General features: G+C 41.2%; 1 long non-coding RNA gene across 2 annotated transcripts; it reads right to left on the bottom strand.

Annotated features, from left to right (window-relative positions):
* Nucleotides 1–847: 847 nt before the first annotated feature.
* On the bottom strand, nt 848–5,222 carry LOC124669799. Of its 2 annotated transcripts, XR_006992331.1 has the most exons (8): nt 4,786–5,222; nt 4,205–4,430; nt 3,765–4,087; nt 3,533–3,641; nt 3,338–3,439; nt 3,112–3,206; nt 2,095–2,292; nt 848–1,211 (listed from the first exon to the last, which is right to left on the bottom strand). It is a non-coding gene; the product is annotated as an uncharacterized LOC124669799 (long non-coding RNA). The 2 variants fall into 2 exon arrangements; XR_006992330.1 differs by having other exon boundaries at nt 2,095–3,206.
* Between the last annotated feature and the right edge of the window lie 724 nt (nt 5,223–5,946).

Here is a 5,946-nt window from a genome sequence, read left to right as displayed (position 1 = left end):
AGAAAAGTTCAGTGCAAACTACCACCAATTATAAAGTTCACCAAGAAAACATTAATAAGAGAAACGAAACAATAATTTGAGCAATCTTCTTTGCACAGATTTTTTAAAAAACTTGAACGCTTGATGGACCAAATAAAGATTAATTTTAGGCCCCACGACCCAGTTCATTTGTCTGTTCACATTTTTTTCGATAATGATTTATCTGTTCACATGAATCAAAAAATCCATAGTTATAAATCTGGTGATAGGAAATGATGCTTGTAGAAAAAATAAAGATGCACCTGATTGTTGAAAGGGTAACCAATTTATAATAAATTCTAGGGGAAACAAAGAGAATTAAACTAAACTATATGAATGCATCATATAGTATCAAACAAAAGGTTGAAAACCTAATGTGAAATAGAGGGGTATGGTTCAGGTCAAAGCAAAATGTTAGAAACTTGCGAGACTCTAGCTCTCCAGAGTAACCGATTGGAAGACTAAATGAAATCAATTCAAATACTCACACAGTAGGGTAAAGTGTGACCACTCACTACGAAGAATATACTGCGAATAATTAAAGCTAGAGCCTGCATGACTGAAAAATTAAAAGTAGCAAACAACATCGCAAGCAACTTAAAAGTAGCGCAAAGAAAAAAGTCGGAAAAATAACACATGGCCCCGGTCCTCAACACTGGTAAACTCATTGTAAAACGTTATGATAAGGAAGCGTGAGAAATTTCCATGGCTCCCTAGGAACACACAAAAAGACAATTTATTTGATCCTACATTGACACATGTACGAATCAAACAACCATCAGCATAACATGCAGCACACTGTTACTTATAAGTTGTACAGAACAAAGAGTTACTTCAGACAGATAGAGAACCATTGAGGTAGGACCACCAACTTAATTATGTTGTTAAACATGATATTGCAGTGATTAAAACCAAAAGCAAAAAACAGACAGCCCATAGTGCTTTCCCCGGCTACCAAAAATACAAATATAGGAGTGCATAGCAATATGTTTAATCACACTTAACAAGAAAACCCATAACAATATACATATGTAAGAAATCCTCACACCATTAGAGATGACAACGAAAACCTCCTCGTCAGGTCTAGTACCAGCAAGGAAATTCACAGTTAACATGGAAGCAATCCAGATGAAACACCCAACTGCGGAAACCAATCCATAGTGAGTTAACTCTCGGTTTAGATCAGCATGCACCTGCACACATGATAATGGTGTCAGTCTGCTTCATTTGAAAGTAATTCAGAAACTTCAATAGTTATATTCGGTAAATTGACAACTGAGGACCAACAGAGTAAATAGGAGACACGTAGTAGACAGCAGGTAGTGATTCATTTGAAAGCAAAGTAATACCTGCAGATGATAAACACATACAAGCATGGCAGCAAGCTGGTTACCTTACAGTTCAAACAAAGTACTGTGCTTTAGGCACTATGGCAGGATAAACTCACACCACTGAACATAGTAAGTATGGTACATAAATCGAGATGTAGTATGTGATAGAGCACCGACCATCACTGGCATAGATGATTTCATCATCCAGGGTGCTCTTCATACTATGGTGGCGAGGGACTCCCATAGTTGCCAGGAAATTGGTCACCTTCGCTTAAATCAGAACCTTCCGCAGAAACTTAGTTGATTTGGAAGCGGTCAAGGCCAGCTTCTGAATGTCCAAAAGTGTATTTTATTTTATTGTCTAGTTTGCTTGATCTAATGGTGTAATTTTCTTCAGCTATCTGGTTGGTCTTCCCTCTCCCACTGTTTAGATAGTTGGACCAGCGGAAGATAAATTTATATATGGGAACATCATATCATGACGATATCCCCCCCCCCCCCCCCTTGTACGCAGACCAAAAGCCAAACAAAAATATTACGTGTGAAAGAAAAGTCTTTGCATCATCTTAAGCCTAGTAGCACTACAGAGGGAAACTTAAGCTCACAGAACTTCATAGACAACCACTTACAACTATTCTATCTGAAGTAGTACGTGTACTTTGAAAGTACTCTTTCACTGAAATTGTAAGTACACATACCCAAGAGACATAATTTAACTTTTTACATATCATACATTATTACTTACAGATAATATATCCTCCCCATTAAAAGCCATGGGCAGTTAAGATTAATCACCAAGCCGGAGGGCTGGCGGCTCAAAAACCTTGGATATATGTATCATTCTGAAGGGAAGAACGAAACTTATTTGTCATATGGATGCAGCCCTCTTGGGTAAACTTTCTCACCCTCCAATGCATAATGTCTCTATGCCTATGATATGATCCTATCATGTAGGAGAATAAAACACAAGTTAATAGCGGAAACTGAGAAATATTTCCTTCTCTAATGACAAAAATAGGTACCACCTAAAATTGCCAGAGAAATACCAGCGATAATTAAATATACCCAGATAAATAAGATATATTATCTAGAGCAAGAAATATGTATGCAGATAAAGATATAGCATAAGGGGAAATTTACATGCCTACTTAACACTGATGAATTTGATGTTAGCAACATCAAAAACAAAGGCAATCAAGATCCAAGTTCACAGGATCTATGTACCATAGGCTCATCGTAAAGAGAACAAAGGTGTCTAAACAGAACTCCATCGGTTTGATAACGCACCTACAGTAATGGCATGAATAAAGTGGACTGCATAATTGATTGCAGTGCCACCATATGCAATGCTCCGATGGTCACAAAATTGTGAGGAAGTGTGAAAAGCCAAAAATATAAGTAGATTGCAACACTAATTGCAGTATGACCATATGCAATTCGCATTGGCCCCAACAATATGAAGGGGCGCAAGCCGCCATAGCGAAACACCAGAGAATACCAATATGATTGAATTAGCATAGTCTAACCTAAACACACGTTAGATTTTGCAATTTTTACATTTTACACAATATAACCTGAACACACAATCCACCACCAGTCACAAGAATTTTGCATTTTTCAAAGAAGACTTGAAGCACAGACAACTGAGGATGAATCAGTTTTGTCGGGGCACATAATTATTATTAACCTTGCCAAAAGGAAACATTGTTGATACATAACATATAAAGGGATCCACTATAAAAGATTTAGCTGATACTTATACCTTCCATTTCACAGTGTCTCACTATAAGGAGGCAGAGGCCATGCCGCTGCCTAATTTACTCAAGCAAACAACTTAACTTTGGTCTGTATCTATCTCTGCTCAACCAAAAGACCAAAACAGTATAAGACAAAACATGAGAAAGGGAAGCGGACATGCATCTGAATGAGAACATTTTGAGCAAGCATACATTTGGTCAAATGGTAGGATGTAGTGAAAATAGAGTTACCTTAGTTTATGTTTAATCTAAATTGTTTCATTACATAAGGATAACCCATATCAATTTCCGAAAATAAATGGAGATGTAGGAGATAGGAGAGCCAATCCAAACCTACTCATCACACAAGAAAAACAAATCAATTTCTGGACTATAAATTGAGATGCATCTATTAGAGTTAGAAAGACACGGTGAGAGAGTTGGCACCTCCTTGTCAGATCCAACACAGGAAACTGTGTCTAACATCCGCTGGTCGATTTGAGGCAAGAGCACAACCAGGGAGATGACTCTCCCGGTGACCATGGACAGAGCGGCCCTTACAACAGTAAGATTGTATGGTTAAACATCAAACATGCAAGATACGATGCGTCCTTGATGGAATGCGAAACATGACAAAATCAGCTAATGAAACCGAGAAGCCAATTGACTGGAAACTCACCTCAACCATGATCAAAACTTGTAGCGTTCAGGTTGGTGTTCCTCTCCCTGTCGCTGAGAACAAAGACCCCCACAGAACAACCACCCCCACAATCAGCCAGAACCTGGCCGTCATCTGCCAGACCCGCCTGCGCTTGTACCTCAGCCAGAGGACGGAAAAGGGGCGTGCAACAATGTCCCACGCTCCTCGGGTTGAGCACCGAGGAGAGGAGAGACGGAGTGCGGCAGCAAACCAGCAGCGAGAGAGGTGGCCTGCGCATGGACATACCAAATAAAGATCCGGCGTCAAGCTCGGACAAATTGATGCTTCTTCCACCAATAATTCTGCATAAACAAAAATAGGAAGATACTGAGATTAAATTTTGCAAACCACAACAGCCGAAGATTTTCAGACGGTTGCTGAAATAATAAAAATAAAAGTCCAGGTTGAATCAAGCATACCTAGGACAATGTGGAGCCGGCGAGACCACCGATGCCGATACTTTGTCCCCAGGTGCTGCCAGGACATGGCCGACTACCACAAACTTCACCAATAATTTACTCAGAGACAATTTGCTGGCATCCTTAATGCCTTGCTCACCACGCTCTTGATCAGCAGAACAAACCTACTCTTGATGGGCAAGACGGATGCTGGAATCATCTAATACTTCTCAAATAACCAAGAGACCTGCATATGAGCTTCCAATATGAGAAATATTGTTTAATGGGTGTCTCAAACAATCTAACACATATTACTTCCCTACATGTACTCAAACATCGCGGTTGTTATAGCTTTCCAATAAAAGTCACAAAACTAAGAAATGCACATATTATATGGGCCATTGCCTGCAGCCAATTTTCAAAAGAAGTGAATTATTGAGTAGGCAACATACATAAAAAGAAAATAATCTGTGCCTCCAGGGTGCTTGGATTTTTCTCAAACACCCTATACGCATGGATACAAAAACATCTACACAAACAAAAAACGAAAAATGATGGGGAGTGGAAGAGAGAGGGGAGGAGCCAAATCAAGACCAGAGAACCTTTCCAGATTCGTTCTGGTCAATGAGGACCTTAGCAGCCTAGAGCCAGAGGATGATGGAGAGGGTCTTCGCCTATACCGCTGCTGCTCCACCACCTCTGTGTGCTCATCCTTCCTGCGCCGCCTCCGCTCTCTATCCCGCGTCAGCCGCCAGGACCATAGCACGATGTTGCTGCTCACGTGGTGAGGTGGCTGCTGGTTGTGACGACGGCTCGACAAGCTCGGCCAGAAGATGGGATAGAGGTGGCTCAACCAGCTGTTGGGTCTGGCAGAGTGGCAGAGGAAGGAAGAGAGATTGGGGGAGGGAGGACGTGTGGAGATTGGGGGAGAGATATTGCAGGGGAGACGAAGTGAGAGGCGGCTACGGTTTTCTTGGTTTGTTTTCTTGGTTTGTTGATTTGGCTGTGGAAGAAGGAGAGGCGGCGGGGAGTGGGGAGTGCGAGGATGCAGCTAGGTTTTCACCGTGGGAGGGTTTCTCACTTTGGGGCGCTCCTTTTATACGGCCACGGTGCAAACAATGAACGGCCAAGATCTAGCATCAAGCAAGATCCAACGGCTAAGAAGTGCAAATCGCTGTGAGACCCCCTATGGGGGGCATCATATACAACGTTAGATTTTTTCCTGTGATGCATAATCTTACGTAAATTGTGGTGATGGAATTTCCGATGCACTATAAGTTTAATGCAAAAAGGACTCGTCTTCCAAACTACATGCAAAAAAAATTAACATGACAATTGAAAAAAAGTACATGCTAAAACATGTAAATTTTGGATAATTTGCATATAAATGCTTTCAATGTAAAAAAAATCTCTTGCATAAATAAATGCAACCACATGAAATTTCAGTCAACCATTTTTTAAATAACTTTGATGCATTTCAACGAACACTACGAGCAACAATGGCCTTGAGGGGCTGATAGTGCAGAGGAAGGCGCGAGAATGACCATCGATGGTGGATTCATGTCCTCCACAAAAGCGTTCTTGGATGCGTACAATGTCACCGCGGATTCATGGGGATGCTTCTTTGTCTGCTTTGGAACTAACACGGCTGGAGGGAGGGTGGCGGTGCCCAACTTTTCATCTCCAGCAAAGTGGGACCCTCTAGATGTGGCCGCAGAGCCAAATCGGTGCACTATGTAGCCTTTAGCCTGGCCTCAGTGTCT

Source organism: Lolium rigidum, chromosome 7 (genome assembly GCF_022539505.1).
Source record: "Lolium rigidum isolate FL_2022 chromosome 7, APGP_CSIRO_Lrig_0.1, whole genome shotgun sequence".
NCBI classification, from domain to species: Eukaryota; Viridiplantae; Streptophyta; class Magnoliopsida; order Poales; family Poaceae; genus Lolium; species Lolium rigidum.
The sequence above is the reverse complement of the archived record's forward strand: the minus strand, read 5'-3'. Positions and strand labels throughout refer to the sequence as shown.